Genomic DNA, 20,978 nt, shown 5'->3' with positions numbered 1-20,978 from the left:
AGATCCAACTTGTTACTGGCTTTAGCATATGAATACACCATGGGAAGCTTTCAAGGCTCTCCCATGTGGGCAAGAAAATCTCAGAAGCTTGCTAGTTTCGCCCAGAGGGAGAAGTAGGTTATAAGTAGGTTATAGGATGCTTCTGGGAGCTTGCTTTTAAGTCTCTGGATGTTGGCCGTTGATGGGATTACACACACCTGGGTTCCTCTGCCGATACCTTCATGCATGAGGCTTGTTCGTTCATGTGGAGAGGAGCCTTGAGCATGGCTGTGGCTAGTTTCCAGTGGCCTTCAGCCGCTGGGAGCTCTGCTTGGGGTGAGGAGGGAAGCTGGAGCCCATCCCCTCCGAGGGGCCCCAGGGAAGACAGCCAGGCGTGCGGGCAAGAGACTCTCTAAAGAGTGTGTAGATACTCCTTATAGTGCTCAAGGGACTATAAGGGGCTCCAGGAATTGATTTGATTCCAGGTCTGCCATATGCAAGGCAAGTCTCCCCATCCCCAGATCCCTTCTGTACTATCACTCTGATACCCTTGAACCAGTTTTACACCAAAGTGTCACCTTTCAATACTCAAAGACTTTACATTAAAAATGTACCTCAGGGTACTTACGATTTCTATTTCTCAGCTTCCAATTAAAGTCAAGCCAGATTAAAAAAAAATAAAAAAAATAAAGAGTGTGTAAATAAACTAATTCACAATATTTGATTACGTTTAATATTCAGAACCAATCCCACCACTTTTACACCTTCCCACTACCATATTTCGGATGTTTCCATCCCAAACTCCAATCCTGCCCCAAAGCAGAACCGAAATAATATGTTTTGGATTGTTTGTTTTGAAAAACCAGTGAAAATGCCACAAAAAAGTATCCTTAGAGGAAAGAGGATGAGGATTGTTGTATTTCACCCAGAGCCATTAAGACCTTCTATAAGATATTACATGTTGTTAGAGATTGAGCCTTGTGTGCTTTTATATATACATCTGTAATATATATATATATATATATTTTTTTTTCCTCTAAGATTTTTTGCCTCCTACTTTAAACTCCATCAAATGTGTTGTGGTACTCTTAGAGTATGGGCAGGGTGTGGGTATAAAGGGTCACACAGCTGTGAATGTGGCCAAGAGGTTCAGAAATAGGTTCACTCTCCTAGAGTTATCTTACTGAGAGTTTTTGTTATTAAAAGATATGATATTTTCTTAAACATTTTTTACATCTATAGGATGATCATAAGATTTTTCTTTTATTCTACTAGAGTACCATGCTAATTAATAGGTATATATTGCTATATCTTTACACCCTAAGGATGCATCTTACTGCTAATGTATAATCATCTTTCTGTGCTGCTAAATGTTACTTATTAATAATTCATTGGGTATTTTTCATGAACATTCATTAAGCGTAGTGACCTATGGCTTTATTTCCTTATAGAGTTATTTTTGGATTTTGGTATTGAGGTAATGCTGGTCTCATAAAATGAGTTTGGTAGTGTTCCTTCATTATTTTGGCAAAAGTTTGAAAAAGATTGGCATCAATTCTTTAATTAAATGTCCTGTAGAATTTAATGATGGAGCTTTCTGATTCTAATCTTTACATTATTGGGAGCCTGTTGATCACTACTTCAATCTTAGCCATTTTCAGTCTGTTCAGTTTTAGTTTTCTTAAAAATAAGAGCCATTTATTTAAAGAAAAATATGCTTTATGAACCACATGCTCAGGAGAGCTTTGAGTACCATGAATTGAACTTAGAACCTTCTACATGCTAGACACATGTAGTAACTCTCAGTCTATCCCTCCAACCTTGGTCTGTTCAATGGTGCAACCCTTCATTCTGTGTTCCTCAAGACCATCCCTTCTGATAATCCCACATTTTCTTCTGTCTGTCCCATCTTTCCCCACCCCAGTGATAGAGATGACTCCCTCAGGTGTCTCAAATCAATTTGTCTGCCCCATAATAATAACCAATGTCTTCTCATACCCTGTCCAGTACTGCAACAAGTATTATATGTCCAGGGGAATTCCTGTTTCCATTTCCCAGCCAATTGTCTAGACTAGAGGCTTATCGTCTGTCATTTCTTTGAACCACAATGAAAAAAGTGTGGGAGAACATGCCTCTGTTAATCAAACCAGAAAGTCGAATGTATCTTCCTTGAAGAAATGATGTCACAGATACTTCAGCCTCTTGGGAGTAGGATGGAGTAGTTAATATAGAATCCCTCTTAATTTTCACAGAGGCTATAAAAGGAATGGAAGCAGTGTTATACTCCAATCAGGTTATAAGCAAATGCTCAGATCAGACCCAATCTTCTTCTCTCGAGCCAAATATGCTTTTCTCCTTTCCAGCGTGTTTGTGTTTAATTGCTGTGCTGGGTATCAGACCTGGGTCTCATGCACACAAGGTATTCACTTCACAAGCAAAGCATATCCCAGCAGTTATTGACTTTAATAAAATTGATGTTATGATCTACCCGAACACTCCTGAATTTGTGTTCTGAAACTTAACTCCTGTGACCCAAGACCATGGCTAGAAAGAACATAAGGGGAAGATGAAAAGGGGTTTTCCTCAGAGTGTGGCAATCTGAATGACTCAGGCAACTTCCTTATTTTCGCCTTTTCCATCAGGAAGATGAGAGAGCTTCTTAACAGGCCAGGGAAATGCCAGCTTATTTAGAGTGCCCTTGACATAGAAATTGCTTTTATGTTCCTTTTGTCACAGTGCAACGCTGAAAAATAAAAATGAAGAACAAGATCATTTAGAATTGCAGATCGAGAACGAACATCACCTGTAAAATAAATGCAACATATACTAAAATTAGTTCTCTAATGTACAGGGGGAGGGGAATGCACAACATTCTTCTTATGCTTTCCTTAATTTCTGCTTTTGTTTTCTTTCTTGCATAGTCAGGTGAGAAATGACTTTCATCATAGGAAGCCAATGAAAAGCGCAGAGACCTAGAAGAAAATGGGATAAGAGGAAAGAGTGCAAATTGAGGGTAAGTAGGAACCCCAGTTAACAACTGGTAGTCCAGATAGCATCTCAGTTCCTCAAACAATGTTTGTTTTGTAATTTCATTGCAATGCTCTTACAGATGTTTTTCCTCCACATGACTGAAGGTCAAAGGTTGCAGTGACGCTGTTAAGGGAAGGCTCTCAAATTCTTTCCAAGTCTCTCCACTCACCAAAAAAAGGGGGGGGGGATAATTTTATACATTAGATATTTCTCAGAGCATTGCACAGAGATCAAACATCACCAAGGATTTAAGACTCCCCACAACTTAAAACCTGAAAGGAGGGAAAAGAAGCCAAGGAACTGAAGAATCCAGGGCCCAAAAGGCAATGCTGCTTAGTGTTATGATCCATCTGCTTTAAAATACTATGGCTGAGTTCATTCCGTGAAACTAGTTCCCTTAAATTTCTTCTTTATTATAGAAACAGTCTAAAGTAGGCATAATTATGACTCGGGTACATAGTGTTAAGAACGTAATGTTAAGGGGTTGGAGAGATAGTACAGCGGGTAAGGCCCTTGCCTTGCACGTGGCTGACTGAGGTTTGATCCTGAGCATTCCCCTGAGCACAACCAGAAGTAATTCCTGAGTGCAGAGCCAGGAATAACCCTTGAGCATCACCAGGCATGGCCCCAAAGCCAAAAAAAAAATAATTAAAAAAATTTTTAAAGAACATAATGTTAAAACATAAAATTCAGGGTCAGAGAAATAGTATAGAGGTGGAGGCACCAGCTTGCATGTGACCAAGCCTCGTTAGATCCCCAGTATCTCAGATCATTCCCTGAGCAATTCCAGGAGAGATACCTGAGCACAGAGTAAGCCCTGAGCATTTCCAGACAGTAGCACTGTCTCATTGTTCATTGATTTGCTCGAGTGGGCACCACTCCCTTCCCTCCCTTCCTCTCCATTGTGAGACTTGTTGTTACTGCTTTTGACATATTGAATATGCCATGGATAGCTTGTCAGGCTCTGCCATGTGGGCAGGATACTCTCGGTAGCTTGCCGAGCTCTCCGAGAGGTGAGGAGGAATCGAACTCGGGTTGGCCGTGTGCAAGGCAAATGCCCTACCTGCTGTGCTATCACTCCAGTCCAGATATGGCCGAAAAACAACTACAACAATAGAAATATAAAATTTTAGGACTGTGAATTTTTAGCTCAAAAGACATGTGGGAACCCAGGGCTTTGTCCTCAGCATCACATGCTCTCCTGAGCACCCCCCAAGGAGCACTGCAGGCAACAACTCCAAAAAAAGGGAAAAATTTTAATTTATGTAAAGCATCTAACACAGTGTCTGGTATATCTTAAGAAATTGCTAAGTGTTGACTATCATTGTGTCTTTTATTGTTGCTATTTATGTTACTATCATCATTGTTCATTTATTCTTAGTTTATTACTGTTGCTATTATTATCATTGTTATTATAGAGATATATCTGGGAGTGTTATGGAGATTGCTGATACATGAATAACCTATCTAAATGACTCAAATGTTTATCTTGTGCTTTATGGGCCCTAGAATGAAGATAGAATGATATAATATGGTTTGGGTATGATTAATCTCAAAACCTTAGAATTCTTCATTTTAATGTTACTTTCCAAAATGCACTGTAGCACTGTCATTCTGTTGTTCATCGATTTGCTCAAGTGGGCACCAGTAATGTCTGCATTGTGAGACTTGTTACTGTTTTTGGCATATCGAATAAGCCACGGGTAGCTTGCCAGGTTTTGTTGTAAGGGCAGAATACTCTTGGTAGCTTGCCGGGCTCTGCAAGAGGGACAGAGGAATCAAAGCCAGGTTGGCCACATGCAAAACAAATGCCCTACCTGCTGTGCTATTGCTCCAGCCCCTCTCTGCCTCTATTTCTGTTTATTAAGAGGGAGGGGACAAGAGATATTAGAGAAAGAGAGATCATCCAGGGAAGACTTCTCTAGGAAAGATGAGAACTGAATCAAACTTTAAAAACTGCAAGTCAGAATGTGAGGAAATGAAGCAAAAGGCATATTAAGATGAAACAAAGGCAGATTCTGAAACAGGCTGGAATCTGGTTCACACCAGTGTGAGCTGGTGTGAACTGGTGAGTGAAAACCTCAGTTCCATGGTTGGGCAGGTAGGAACCAATGCCTTAGAACCCAGGGCACTCCATTGCTTTGCTTTGTGGGCAAGACTGGGTTTCTTTACCCAGTTGAGTAGGGCTGGATCCTACTCTGTCTCTAAATAATAAAGAAGAAATACCAGGAACATTTGCTAGGGTCCTACATTGCTAACTTGTTTGCAACTCCTCTCCCCTGACCTTCCCTCTCCTCTCCTCCCCTTCCCTCTCCTCTCCTCCCCTTCCCTCCCCTCCCCTCCCCTGCTCTCCCCTCTCCTCTCTTCCCCGTCCCTCTCCTCCCCTCCTCTACCTCCCCTCTTCTCCCCTCCCCTTCCCTCTCCTCCCCTCCCCTGACCTCCTTCTCCTCTCCTCTCCTTCCCTCTCCACCCCTCCTCTACCTCCCCTCTTCTCCCCTCCCCTTTCCTCTCTTCCCCTCCCCTGCTATCCCCTCTCCTCTACTCCCCTTCCCTCTCGTTCCCTCCCTATCCACCCCCTCACCTCTCCTCTTCCCTCCCTTCCTCTCCTCTCCCCTTTTCTCCTTTTCTCCTTTCCTCCCCTTCCCTCCCATTCCCTCTCCTCTCCCCTCCCTTCCTCTCCCCTCCCCTCCTCTCCTTTCCCAAAGTGCTCCCTGCCTGGGGATGCTGGAATAATGGAGGCAGAAGTAGCATTGAGTATAATTAGGGGGGAGTAATTTTTTTATTGGCTTAAAGAAGGTAGACTCTGAGAGATGTACTGAGTGATAATTTTTCCTGAAAGGGTTGTTTGGTCAAATAAACTTGGGAATAGCAGCATTACCCTGTCTATTTAGCATTGTCTAATCAATATATCATGCAATAAAAGTTGTTTATTAAGATCTAGGTGAAAGGTGCAAATGCATGACTTATATTGAATACTCATGCTCTTCCGGCTGGCAGTATTCCCTTTATCTCAACACTATGGTGATGCCATTGCATGTCTGAGTTTAATACAATAATACTCTTAATAGTATTTGTGTGCATCAGTATTTGCTCATCTATGGTGATCTTTCACCTAGAGATGATTTTGGAAATCAGATCTGTTTCCCTGGTGTCACATCTATTAGTTATAGACCCATAAATATGCTGCAATTATAGAGCTCTTATTTAGCCATGGTGGGAGCTGAAATGTGAGAATCTTGAATTCTGCTTGAGGGACAGCACGATGGCTTGGCAGAGGAGGTCACGCTGTGCAGTGACTGACAAAATGATCTCACCCTCTAATCAGATTAATGACAGGCAATATGAGAATATTTACAAGTGAAGGAATTATACTGCATTCTATAAAGCTTTCATTAGGTGCCTGTGATCTTTTACTAAATGTTCTGCAATGATGACACATACTTAAATTCTCATACTTGCTCTTTTTCTATTAAACACCCAATAATATCATTAGGCATAGTCATTAAATTGTCATTAGTTATGATCTTTAGCTAATTACGTGATTATAGTTTTCTATAATTTTTGTTAGAAACACTACACATTCACATAGAATACTTTAAAAACATCTTTATAATTCTGGAACCTACAAGAAGAATTGACTAAATTCCTCCTACATAATTATTTCAACTATATAAAAATGTCACTTACATAACTGAAATGGTGTTAAAGTTGTAAAATACTTAATTTTGCAATTTCGTGAGATTAAAATAAGTGAAAAGAAAAGCCTGAAACTTGAGCTGCAAATTCTTTAGAGAAAAGGTGAATAGTTTCATGCCCATTTCTTTTAAAATGGTTATAATGATAAAATATGAGAAAATTCTTTTATTTAATTTTTAATTTTTATTTTATAAAGTAGTTCACAATCTTTGATTACATTTAATATTCAAACACCAACCCCACCACCATTACACCTTCCTACCACCATAGTTTGGATATTTCCATCCTGAACCCCAATCCCTGTCCTGAAGCAGAACCAAAATAGTATATTTTGTATTGTTCATCGAGCAAATTGATGAACAATGGATGATAGTGCTATAGACAGTGCTACAGAGCCAGAGAGATTATACAGGAATCAAGGAACTGGCATTACACACAGCTAACCCTGGTTCCATCTCCAGCACTATATGTGGTTACTGAGCCCTGCTAGGAGTGATCCTTAAGCACAGAGCCAGGAGTCAGCCCTGAGCATTGCCAGGTGTGGCCCCAAACCAAAAAGCATTAAGAATTCTTTTAAATACCATAAAAACAAACCTTATCTTTTAGAAGTCATATTCTCTTTATAGTTTATCAAACACTGGAGGCATAGTCAAATTTTAACTTTAATCATCAACTTTTTGTATTAATGTGTCTCAATTCTTCCATGAGACATACAGGTATAATACGTTGTTTATCTGAAAATCAAATATAATGGGCATGTGGTGCTTTGAATGATGAATTCAAGCACTCCTACTCACCTGTCCTCTGCTGTAATATTACCATGGCATTTGTCACCATGAGTCAGAGTTCTAACAATTGGGACCAGAGAGTGTCCAAATTTCTACCTTGCCCTTCCGGATGCATCTCCTACCATTTTGGCATCGTGTCCTAAGTGCCATCAAGAGAAGCCATTGGAACTTCATTCATCCATTCATACCCTATTCACTCCCTATAGGGTGACAGGCACTGGGGTATATTCTGGGGAAACATTTTATTGTTTAAATTTATTTGTTAATTTTTGTTTTGAGGGCCACACCCGACGATGCTCAGGGGTTACTTCTAGCTCTGCACACAGGAATTACTCCTGGGGGGGGCGGGGGACCATCAGCGATGCCAGTGATCAAACCTGGGTCAGCTTCATGCAAGGTGAGCACCCTACCCACTGTACTATCTCTCCAACCCCTCTTGGGACACAACTGTAGACAAACAGAACTGTTGTCCATGCAGGAGCTCCAGTCCCTTCAGGAAAACAGGCCTGTCAGTCATCATGTTCTAAACTAGGGTGAAATGGGCCAGAGAGATGGTTTAACAGGTGAGTGTGCTGAAGGCCTGGGCTGATTGATCCTTGGCACCACATACTACCTCAAGCACAGAGCCAGGAAGAGTCCCTGAAGACCTTCAGTGGACCAAAGGTACAAATAATAATAATTAGTTTTAAATAATAATAATAACAACAACAACAACAACAGTAATAAAGTTATTAAGGTAAGATGAGGAAACAAGGGGAAAGGTATGCTGGACTTGGAACAGCATAAAAAAAGAAAAGAGCTGTCCCAGCTTCCCTTTAATTCACACAGTCTCATTCTCTCTGCTCCCCTCAAAGTTATTCTTCAATTTGAGAGAGAGGGGGAAGTGGGAGGGAGGGAGAGAAGGAAAGTGCCTGTCATGGGGGGGAGAGGAGGGTAGCAGGAGGAAAACTGGGGTCATTGGTGGTGGGAAATGGACACTGGTGAAGGGATGGGTGTTGGATCATTGTATGACTGAAGCCTGATCATGAACAGCTTTTTAATGGTGTGTCTCACAGTGATTCAAATAAAAAAAATTTAAAAACCATAATTGTTTACTCCTCATCTTTCTCTCAGCTGACTCCTTCCAGCTCTGGCTAACCATGGAGCCTTGGAACCACATTCCAACCCACATTCTAATCCCCGGTGAGTGAGCCTACACACCCCTCCCTCCTGTCTATCCTACACCACCCCAGCACGTTCCGAAGGGTCGTGATAAGGACATTGGCAGGACACTGGCAGTGAAAATGATAGAGGTCCAACCCTAGCCAGATACTCCTGAGACCCAATAAAGTCACACCCCCAGGGAGAAGAGTAAGCCTAAGCAAAAATCAGCACAGAAAGCTCTCCAGTGAAAGGAACCCCCTGAGGTAAAGCCGTTCGCGCGGCTGTCTGTCCTGTTCATGAAATGTTCCAAATCATTTCACAGCTCTGCCTAGGCCCAGCCCAGTGCAAACAAGCCTCCCCATGAACTGCTGATCGACGTGTTGACCTTTCATTCTCATTTAAATCCCTGGTTGTTGCTGGGTGGTAGATTTGGACAAACAGGCTGAGCAGAGTGATCTCTCCGTGCTAAGTGTGAGCTAAGTGTGAAGCCAGGAACTTTAAGTGCTAGCTGAGTGTGGGATGACGGGGCATCCGTGAGAGTTTGTTTTACGTGTCAGTCTTAATGGGGCCAAATGGCTCCAGGAGAGTCAGTCAAACATTATTCTGGGTGTTTCTGTGGAGAGTGTTTTGGAATGACGCTTACTTTTAAATTGCTAGACAGAGTAAAGCAAACTGTTCTTCCTGGGGTTGGGGAGATAGCTCAGAGGCTTGGGGCGCCTGCCTGGCACTCAGAACCATCCCAGAACTGCCAGACCAAATAGCCACATCCTTGTGTCCACTGAACCATCCCTGGGAGTGATCCCCAGGAACCCAAGCACTGGGGAAGAGCTTCCCCCACCCCCCCTAAAAAAATAGCTTTCCCCACTGTGCATATTTCATCCAGTCATTTGAAGGTATTTTTTAAACAAAGTTTGATCCTCCCCCAAATAAGAAAAGATTTCTTTTCGACATAATGCACTTTTATATTCATTGCAGCACTGTTTATAATAGCTAGAATCTGGAAAAAAAACAGAGTGCCCGAGGACAGATGACTAGTTAAAGAAACTTTGGTACATCTACACAATGGAATACTATGCAACTGTTAGAAAAGATGAAGCCATGAAATTTGCATATAGGTAGATCGACATGGAAAGTATCATGTTAAGTGAAATGAGTCAGAGAGGGACAGACATAGATTGCATTTATTTGTGGAATATAAAGTAACAGAACGGGAGACTAACACCCAAGAATAGTAGAGAGAAGTACCAGGAGGAGTACTCCACAGCTTCAAAGCCAGCCTCGCATTCTGGGGGAAAAGGCAGCTCAGATAGAGAAGGGACCACCAAGTAAAGGGTGCTAGGAGGGCCCGCTCGGCTGTGAGATGCGTGCTGAAAGTAGACTATAGACCGAACATGATGGCCACTTAGTACCTCTATTGCAAACCATAATACCCAAAAGGAGAGAGAGAAAGAGAGAGAGCAAAAAAGGAATGCCCTGCCACAGAGGCAGGGTGGGGGTGGGGGGACAGGGTGGGGGTGGCGGGGGGATCCTGGGATTATTGGTGGTGGAGAATGGGCACTGGTGGAAGGATGGGTACTCGATCATTGTACGACTGAAACACAAGTATGAAAGTTTGTAAGTCTGTAACTGTACCTCATGGTGATTCACTAAAAAAAATTTTTTTGAAAAGAAAAGAAACAATTTCTTTCTACTAGAAAGTCCTTTAGGGGGTCCCAGAGGTGATTGTGGCAGTGCAGACCCCAGGGACCCAGCAGAGCGTTCCTGGGCAGGGACCCAAGGAATTCTGCTAATATCCCGCCCCCAGGTTAGAACAGGTGGGCGTGGTTTCCCAGTGGCCACCAGTTATATTCTTCTTAAGAGATCCATTTCCAAAGAGGCTCCACATAGATATCCAGGAACACTAAAAAAGGAAGGGAAGATCCTAGAAGGGGAAAGAAGAAATCACCATCCCAGACTGCCACAGGCCCTGCGGGCAAATAACACAAAACCCCACCACGGGGATTGGAGGAAGATAGGAGCCCTGAAGCCTCAACAAGGAATATCTAGCTACATGATCTCTCTGATAAAGAATCCTTAATTTTTGTTGAGAGAGGGAGAGAGACACAGAGAGAGAGAAAGAGAGAGAGAGGAGAGAGAGAGTCCTAGAGCCCTAGAGCCTGGCTGAGGTGGGGGTGGAGATGGTAGTGGCAGAGGGAAACTGAAGTCATTGGTGGTGGGAAATGGACCCTGGTGGATGGGGACACTGTATGACTCAAAGCAGACCACTCTCAGCTTTGTAACTCTGTATCTCACATTGACTCGAAAAATCTAAAATTAAATAGGAACTAAAAAGGATAAAACGTCAAGCAACAACAACAAAAAGAATTTAGAGGTAAAATGGTGAGGATGTTCAATGAGCTCAAAGAAACAGTGGAATGGACATCCAATAGAACGTCTTTTATTTTATTTTTATTTTTATTTTTATTGGATAAGCATCAGAGTTACAGAGCTTTTATGTTTGAGTTTCAGTCATACAAGGATCAAACACCCATTCCTCTGTCAGTGCACATTGTCCACCACCAATGTCCCCAGTATACCTGCCCACCATCCCACCCCTCCCACTGTCTCTATGACAGACAATTTCCGTCTTTTTCTCTCTCTCTCCTTTGGGGCATTGTGGTTTGCAATACACACACTGAGAGGCCATCATGTTTTATCCTTTATCTGCTTAGAAAGCCCTTTAATTGGAATATCAGGAATATCCTCAAAGGTTTTGAATGGCAGAAGGACCATCAATCCCCTGAGTTTCTTGCTTATTGATTTACCCAAAGATCTTAGAGCTTTCCAGCCTTCATAACTGCATGAACCAATTTTATATATAATTCTGTTTCTTTGGAAAACCCTGGCTTAGTACCGTATCACAGGAAATAAGGCAATCGGAAGCAATTTTGATTAGAATATCTGCATTTAATTTGCCTTAAACATCTTTCATGATTCAGGTACCTCCCATCTTTCTGGGTAATGTTGCATTCTTTACTACACGTATATGATTAAATTATTATAGGTCATCTTTCCATATTAAATGTCAAGAGCCTTTTAAATAAAATTCCTAGTCGTTTGGAAAGAAATCCATTCCCTAGCAGGAATTCTGTGAATGTTCTATGTGCGCATGACAGTGACACAGCCTGAGATACGATGTCAGATTAGCCGGAGCCGGAAGTTAGGAGCCGGAAGTTAGGACCATGAATTGTGAGTGTCATTTTCTGTAATAAGAAAGAAACAATTCTAGGCTAAAACCAACTGTTCCAATGTAACAAAAACATATTAATCATTTTATGAGCCAGGCCTGATTGTTTTTACTTAATCTGCCTACCATGAAACTTCCCAAGGAAGAAACTGTGGTTTTGAATGACAGAAACCTCTCATGAAATAGTTGGAGTAACTTTTGTGTTACATTTGAACCTTTTGGATGGCTCATTACAAACCAACATTGTCTGTGTGAAAGGTGACAAGACAGTTTTCTCTTATTTTCTAATTTTCTTGTGACTTACTCACAGTGAATCCCACTTTGAAGGATTATCGTTTGGGAAAGGAATGAGGAGCTTTTTGGGCAGACTAACCATGATGTTTCAATTAAATCATTGGGCTTAAACATGTTGGGTGTAAGGATGAGCATCACGTTTTATCAAAAATCTTGCTAATTAAAGATCACTTAGTTTACTGAAACTTCAGCTTCTTCCTGTACAAGATGGGAACAGTTACTTGTAGCACTATATGTGAAGAGTTTATGGCACCTGGTAAGAGTAATTACTGTACCTTACTCAAAAATTTAGAATTGGCCTAATCCGGGCATAATAGCTAGAGTAATTTTTGTGTTACATTTGAACCTTTTGGAGGGCTCAAATTTTAGTGTAAGAAAAATATTGTAATTCATTTGAGAGTCATTGCTACATAGATATAGCAAACTGTTTATCTTGCATATAAATAATGTTTCAGAGAAAATATAAGGTCAAAACTGTTTTGACTTGCAAACTATTGTACTTATGATAAAATGTTGCAAAAAATAAAAATAAAATAAAACCAACTGTTGCTTTCTCATGGTATCTGCTCATGCCCAATATTGGCTTAGAGAAGTAAAGATTTCCAAGAGAGAGAGGCGAGGGAGAAGAGAAGGTGGAGAGTTTGGTAAGACCTTCAAGGACACCAAGGTGCAAACACACTTATGCATGAAAACACACGAGGTGTGAGGGAGCATAAAAGCCGGACTCGCTTAACTGATGTGCCTCCTGCATCACTGCATAGAGGCTGCACTCTGAACAGTCCCAGTCCCACAGCCGGCATAATGCTCTACTGTCTTACTAATTTTTAATTGTATATGGCTTTGGGGGGGGGGGGGGCTGGAGCGATAGCACAGTGGTTGGGCGTTCGCCTTCCACGCATCCGACCCAAGTTCGATTCCTTCGTCCCTCTCGGAGAACCCGGCAAGCTACTGAGAGTATTGAGCCCGCGCGGCAGAGCCTGGCAAGCTACCCGTGCGTATTGGATATGCCAAAAACAGTAACAATAAGTCTCTCAATGAGAGACGTTACTGGTGCCTGCTCGAACAAATCAATGAGCAACGGGATGACAGTGACAGTGATGTGGATTTTTATTTATTTTTTAATTAATTTTTATTTTAAAACACCGTGATTGCGTGGGGGGGTTTGGGGTGTGAGGGGGCGGGGTGGAGCTATACTGGGATTCTTGGTGGTGGAATATGAGCACTGGTGAAGGGATGGGTATTCAAGCATTGTATAACTGAGATTTAAACCTGAAAACTTTGTAACTTTCCACATGGTGACTCAATAAAAAATTTTAAAAAAAAATAAAACACCGTGATTTACACAGCTGTTCATTGCACAGTTGTTTCAAGCATTTAGTGTCCCAACACCACCAGTGTGACCTTCCCTCCACCAATGTCCCCAGTTTCCCTCCCAATCCCAACCTATCCCCTCAGGCACATGATTTATTTTAAATTGTTTGTTCCAACAAAATGTTAAGAACTGGCCAATAGAAGGAAGGATCAGAAAATAAATCAGCGAGGGCCAATTAGTGATTACTATATGATTTTGACCTCTGGAAGTAAGAAAATTAAAAAGCATTTAATAAAATATAATAAAATGCTTATTCTCATTTGCGTGTATACATTTTAAACTCTGTAATCTAAAGTACTCCATTAAATTTTATTTTATACTTTGATCTGATTATGGTAATAATTGTGTCTCACCTGTCATTAATAAAACTGTTCAAGCAATTCTGTGTTAGTATATTTTGGAGTTTACAGGGAATCGGTAAGACCTATGTATGTAAATTTTAAAGTCTTCGTGATTTTTGAAGCAAGTCCCCCTCATTTTTATTTTGCACAAGGCCATGTAAGTTATGTCATTCATCCTGGTGCTAAGCAAATCTTCTTACACTTTAGTTAATAATTATTAATGGGAAGTAAATGTTTCTTCACCGATTTATTATTCTGATGACCTAGCATTAGGATCCAAGAATAATAGCAAAGCAAACTGAGTTCCCCAACTCTCAAAGATGGGAAGAACAAGAAGCAAGAAATGACCTGGAACAGTAATCAGCTGGAGCTGTGTCCCGTGGACTTTGATTTTTGGTTTTTTATCTTTTATTTTTTTTTTAGCTTTTTGGGTCACACCCGGCGATGCACAGGGGTTACTCCTGGCTCTACATTCAGGAATTACTCTTCGCCGTGGTCAGGGGACCATATGGAATGCTGGGAATCGAACCTAGGTCAGCCATGTGCAAGGCAAACGCCCTACCCTCTGTGCTATGGCTCCAGCCCCGAATTAAGTGTTTCTTAAGCCAAGGACTTGAGACTGAAGGAATAGTACAGGATAATAAGGCACTTGCCTTGCAGACTGCTGGTCCTGCACTCCATAGGGTCCCACAAGCGTGGCCATGGGTAACAACTGTGCAAAGAACCAGTAACAATCCCTGAGCACCACAGGGTATGTTGCCCACACCCACATATCATAAATAATAAAATCAAGGACTGACTTTTTATAGTTGCGTGATTCTGGCCTTACTCAGACAAATGGCTTCAAAAATGTCCAATCAAGGAACTGAGTAAGATAATTTGGCATTGTTGCCAAATCCTTCCTTTGTCATTCTTCACTCTTGACACATTTCACCAGATAAGAAAAAGCTCCTATCAATAGTCTGCTACAAGAAGCTCATACCAATAGTGTGTCTCCCTTTTCTCCCATCGGATAACAGAGGATAGAATATTGACTGGGCAGCAAGTGAGCGGAAACTCCTCTGAAAAGATAAAGAAAAAACTGTAATACCTGTGTAGCTTGCAAGTTTTTCATAATAAAATTTTATTAGTACAGTGATGTTTTACGTGGTCTTTCACAATGGTATTTCATGTGAGGCTGAAAGAGGGAGAGAGCGAATGAGGGGGGGTAAGAGAGAGAGAGAAAGAGAGAAAGAAGGCTAATGTTTTTATTCTTTATTTTTTCTCAGAACAATCTAGGACTGTTCCTGCTCTGATGATAATTTGATTTCAATTGGTTCTTCCTATTAAGTTCAACAAAACAAGGCGCTATCAAGTGGACAATCTAATATCTTATTAGAAATCGAGCTATCACTTTGCAGTTATGGGGAGCTTTTAAACCTCTTTCGACATGCAAATTAAGCCTTCAAGCAAGATTATGAGATGGAGATAAAATTCTGTTTGAATAGGCTGGACCAAAATGACTTTTCTCAATTTGAACTGCATTTCTATGGAAACCAATGTTTGCTGTGAAACAAAGGGTCATAAGGGCAATTATTTGTTTGTTGTGATGGTTTTTAAATAAAGTAAGGAAACCCAATTATTGGTGTCATAATGTATATTCCCTTTAAATGTCAGGAGAATGCCTACAGGCTTGAGAAGTCTTTTAGTTTCTTTTAGCTTACTGTTTCTCAAACTTATTTGGCCACAAAACAAACTCTTTGTCTTTTCTTTTCTATGAATATTCAGCATTTCAAACACTGGTGTTGTTACAGGACAGGCTGATTTTAAAAATGCTCTATCATCTTCTTCTGGGACCCTTTGTTCTCATCAAATAAACTGGAGTGGAAAGCTGGCTTTGGCAGGGGGCAGGGGGCCACAAGTCTTTCTACACTGTCTACACCACCATCTCAAATTAGGATTGCTGGATTTTGTCAATAAAAACACAGATTTCCCAAGGGAAATTGAACTTTAGACAAACAGAAGGAAAAAAACTTAACCTACGTATAACCTATGGAATGTTCAGGATTGATGTTCTTTCAGATGTTGTAAATGCATTCATTGTAGAATCGTACAAGGAAAAAACACTTGCAACTCCATCAAAAAATTGGGAGAAGAAATAAACAGAAGCTTCCACAAAAAAAAAATGGCCAAAAGGCACATAAAAAAATCCTCTACAACACTAATCATCAGGGACATGCAAATCAAAATAACAATGAAATATCATCTCACACCACAGAGACTGAGACACATTCAAAAAAACAAAAGCAACTGGTGTTGGCGTGGATATGGGGAGGAAAGGACACTCTTTCACTGTTGGTGGGAATGCCGATTGGTCCAGCCTTCCTGCAAAACAATATGGACAGTCCTTCAAAAATCAGAAATTGAGCTTCCACATGACCTCACAATACCAATTCTGGGAATATATTCCGAGGTTGCAAAAAATCACGGTAGAAATGACATCTGTACCTGTATGTTTATTGCAGCACTGTTCACAATAGCCAGAATCTGGAAACAACCCGAGTGCCCAAGAACAGATAACTGGTTAAAGAAACTTTGGTACATCTACACAATGGAATACTATGCAGCTGTTAGTAAAGACGAAGTTATGAAATTTGCTTATAAGAGGATGGTCATAGAGAGTATCATGTTAAGTGAAATGAGTCAGAAAGAGAGGGAGAAACATATGATGACTGCACTCATTTGTGGAATATAAAATAACATAATATGAGACTGACACCCACGGACAGTAGACACAAGGGCCAGGAATATTGGTTCATAGTTGGAAGCCTGTCTCATGAGCTGGGGGAGAAGGCACCTGGAATATAGAAGGGATCACTAAGTCAATGATGGTTGGAGAAATCGTTTGGAGTGGGAGATGTGTGCTGAAAGTAGATAAAGGACCAAACGTATTACAAACCATAATGCTCAAAAGGAGAGAGAGAGAGAGAGAGAGAGAGAGAGAGAGAGAGCATGGGGAAATTTCCTGTGAGGGAGGCAGGGGGAGGTTTGGAAAGGGGGAGGGGTATACTGGTGACATTGGTGGTGGAGAATATGCACTGATGGAGGGATGGGTGTTCAATCATTGTATAACTGAAACTCAAACATGGAGGTTTTGTAACTGTATATCACGGTGATTCAATTGAAAAAATCATGATAGAAGAATAAAACTATTTTTTACTCAAAAAAGGAGAAAATGCATTCATTGTATATCCTGTTTCTTCAATTCATATTTTAGTAGGCATTGTGGTTTTTGGTTTGGTGCCACACTCAGCAATGCTCAGGGCCCACCAGAATCACTCCTGGTGAGCTCATGGGACCATATGGGATGCTGGGGATTAAACCTGGGTTGACCATGGGCAAGGTAAGTGCCCTACCCACTGTAATATCTCTCTGGTCTCTGCACTGTTATTTTTGCCATACATTTTATATGGCAACCTGATACATTCCCAGGAGGGCATTGCTGTTGATCCTCCTGCTTCATATTTTCAGACAATTAGTACAGCCTTAGGACTAGAAAGGACTACAGGATTAAAATCATAAGTCTGATCCTCCTGCTTTCTTTATGTAAAGAAGAAGCATATCCATATTTTTAGCTCATTGGTAGTCTACGCTACAGACTCCACATGTCCTGCAGCTATATTCTCCCATCCCTATGCCCTCCTGGTCTGTGCTCTGGGATTCTGGTTATTTGAATCATAGCACCTGAGTTCACTTGCTCTGAGACTCCAAGGTGGGTCTGAGCAAAATAGGAGCCATCAAGAATTTGTGATATAGCAACTATGAGAATAGACAAAATCATGCAATTTGCCATGACATGACAGAACTAGAGGATAATATCATGTTCAATGAAGTCAGTTAGAAGGAAATGAATAGATGCAGAATGATGTCTCTCATGTGTAGGATAAAGATACATAGTAAGATAACAACACAGATCAAAGGGGACAACTGGAGAACTGATCCACAGAATTGAATTTTTTTTGGGGGGGTGTTTAAGACCTTGGTGAATAGAAATGGTACTTTGGCATTGGGTGTGGCACTGGAACAGTGTACACATAAACCATCACTAACAGTATTGTACACCACAGTACCTCAACCAAGATTTTAGACAGAATCTAGAAGAACTGCGAATAGAGTGAATTTCTCATCTTCCCAACTTCGCCCTGCCAAGCCCTTGTAGGCTCTAGTCTTGTTCTTCGAGAACAAAGGGCCAGTTCTTCAGAGCACACAGTGGGTTGGGTGGGGGCGGAAGAGAACTTCTGGGAAAACTGCAGCTTGGACCAAGTTTCTGTCTTGCCCCGATGTCCCAGGGGGTTCACCACCCCTCCCACCCCTTCACTCTGACATTCTGCCGCCAAACTCTGTAAACGTCCCATAATTGACTTCAGTGTGCGTGCGTGTGTGTGTGTGTGTGTGTGTGTGTATGCCTGCTTGTCTGCCTGCCTGCCTGCCTGTTATTCTGTCTGTTTCTTTCTGTTTTTCTCTACCTCCCTCCCTCGTTTTCTTTTTAGACCTTATCCAGCCATGCTCTGCATTTACCTGTGGCTGTGTGCACAGGGATCACGCCTGACAATGCTTAGGGGACCGTATGTGGTACCATGGATCAAACAGATCAACTGTATACAAGGCACATGCCTTAAACTTCTTCTTTCTTCTTCTTCTCCTTCTTTCTTCTTTTTCTCCTTCTCCTTCTTCTCCTTCTTCTTCTTCTTCTTCCTCTTCTTCTTCCTCTTCCTCTTCCTCCTCCTCCTCCTCCTCCTCTTCCTTCTTCTTCTTCTTCTTCTTCTTCTTCTTCTTCTTCTTCTTCTTCTTCTTCTTCTTCTTCTTCTTCTTCTTCTTCTCCTTCTATTTTTTGAAGTCTAACTTTATTTATTTTATATTTTTAAAGAAGTTTTATTGGATGACCATGAGATACAGTTACAAACTTGCATGATGATTACATTTCAGTAAAACAATGCTCAAGCACCCATCTCTCCACCAGTGCACATCTTCCACCATCATTTTTCCCAGTATCCCACCGCCACCCCCACCCCACCCCACTCCCTGCCTGTGTGGCAGGTACAATCCTTCTTACTCTCTCTCTGATTTGGGGCAGTATGATCTTCAACACAGATACTAAGAAGCCATCATGTTTGTCTTTAGTTTACTTTCAGCACATCTCCCATCCCAGGAGATCTCTCCAATCATCATTTACTTAGTGGTTCCTTCTCCATCCCAACTGCCTTCTCCCCCAGCATGTGCGGCCGGCTTCCAAACCATGGCATGATCCTCCTGGCCTTTATGTCTATTGTGTCTCTTATTATGGTACTTTATATTCCACAAATGAGTGCAGTCCTTCTATGTCTGTTCGTCTCTTTATAACTCATTTAACTCAGCATGATACTCTTTATGTCCATCCGCTTATGTGCAAATTTCATGATTTCATCTCTACTTCTCCTTCGTTGGTCTTTTACTTTTCTTTATTACTGTTAAAGAAAAGTTACAATAGTATTAACATTTATGCTTTTGGTGTACAAAGATACTTCATGCCCACCACCCCAAAGTCCCAAACACCCTTCAGCAGTTCCTTATGTCCCTTCTATACAGATACTAAGAAGCCATCCATTTCTTCCCTTCCCTGACCAGATCGGACACTCAAAGTGACCTCTTGCCTCCTGAGGGACTGGAGACATAGGCTGAGGCTTACAGCACTTACTTTGCCTGAAGCCTGCCTGATTAGATCTGAGTTAGATCCCTGGCACAGCACCTAGTCCCTTGAGCACCAGCAGGAGTGATTCTGGAGCTGAGTCAGGAGTAAGCCCTGAGCATGACTGGGTGTGGTCCAAACACACACACACACACACACACACACACACACACACACACAATCCCTACCAGAACCCTCATAAATGAATATAAGGTGAGAGAAGGGTAAGGAGAAACTGAGAGTTTCTGATGGCTCCTTCATCCTGACCCTCAAACCAAAGTCCTACTTTTTGTGTTTCACCATCTAGCCCAGAAGTATCTTGTTTACTATTTTGGGATTTTGTTTACTATTTTGGGTGGATTAAAAACACCAATAAAGACCACACAGGAGGCTCAGTAGAAGCTACTGCTACTTCTATCCCTACTATTATCTCTATCCATCATATAGGTAATAGTATCTAAATGTCTGTATTCATATAACAGATATCCTAAATATCTGCATTCAAAATACTGAAGTAGTTTGTAACAGTGGCAGATTAATTGGTGGGGGGAGTGTATATACAGATCTCTGTTTTATGCAAAAAGGAGCACAGACAACCAATCAGACACATGCCTACAGACCACAATGCCTCCAGAACCTGGGACCTCAGATCCAACCACAGTGTTCCTCATGCAGTTCCCAGAACTCACAGACACCCTCCAATGTGACGGTGAACTGAATCGTCAGGGGCAGACACTCAAGTTAAATGAGATACATTACTTTTTAAAAAGAAGAGAGAGCGAGAGAGAGGAAAGAAGGAAAGGCATGAACCTAAGTCATCCATGTCCAAGTGCTAGCTCTATTCCAGCTATTTTTCAAGAATCAAGTCACCAGCGTATCTATGGCATTTGGGAGATTGCAATGCTGGTGAGTCATATCCTTATTTACAGGAATAATGGGGCAAAGTCAGCATGTTCAGCACTTAAGAGAAGCCAGCCGGTGGTTAAGAAGCCCAGAGAGACGCTGTTTCGCACATAATTCACCTCGTTCTCCTTCCTATCGCTTTATCTTTTCCTTTTCATGATGCAAACCTGAGATAACAGCCACTGCCCCAGCATGTTCAGCGACAGTTGAAATAGAGGGTGGCTGTTGGAAGATGCAAATTCCTCCCTGTTTGTCTGTCAAAAACCTCGGTTCCTCCTTTAGTCACCGAGAAGACTCAGTCCCTGCACTCAGGATTCTTGTCCTAATCTCCTTAATCCAAAAGCAGCCATTCAACTTTGGGATAAGATCAAATTCCTCGGAAAAAATTCTCCTGCTTCTGAGCCTCCGACTCTCATCTCCCGGTCTGGATCAGAGCTCAGTTATCTACACCTGCGGAAACCCACTCCTTTTCATGTGCTTGTTGTCCCTGAGAAGTGAGCAC

At 41.6% G+C, this 20,978-nt stretch overlaps 1 protein-coding gene across 1 annotated transcript in view; it reads right to left on the bottom strand.

Annotated features, from left to right (window-relative positions):
• Nucleotides 1-2,666: 2,666 nt before the first annotated feature.
• MAP3K7CL (MAP3K7 C-terminal like) overlaps nt 2,667-20,978 on the bottom strand; it is an 81,823-nt gene continuing 63,511 nt past the window's right edge. Inside the window, exon 6 of the mRNA XM_004618977.2 lies at nt 2,667-2,722. The gene's annotated coding sequence lies outside the window, so the exon portion shown is untranslated. The remainder of the gene's footprint in view (nt 2,723-20,978) is intronic.

The sequence above is a fragment of the Sorex araneus genome, chromosome 2 (genome assembly GCF_027595985.1).
Source record: "Sorex araneus isolate mSorAra2 chromosome 2, mSorAra2.pri, whole genome shotgun sequence".
NCBI classification, from domain to species: domain Eukaryota; kingdom Metazoa; phylum Chordata; class Mammalia; order Eulipotyphla; family Soricidae; genus Sorex; species Sorex araneus.
This window is presented reverse-complemented; position numbering and strand designations above follow the sequence as displayed.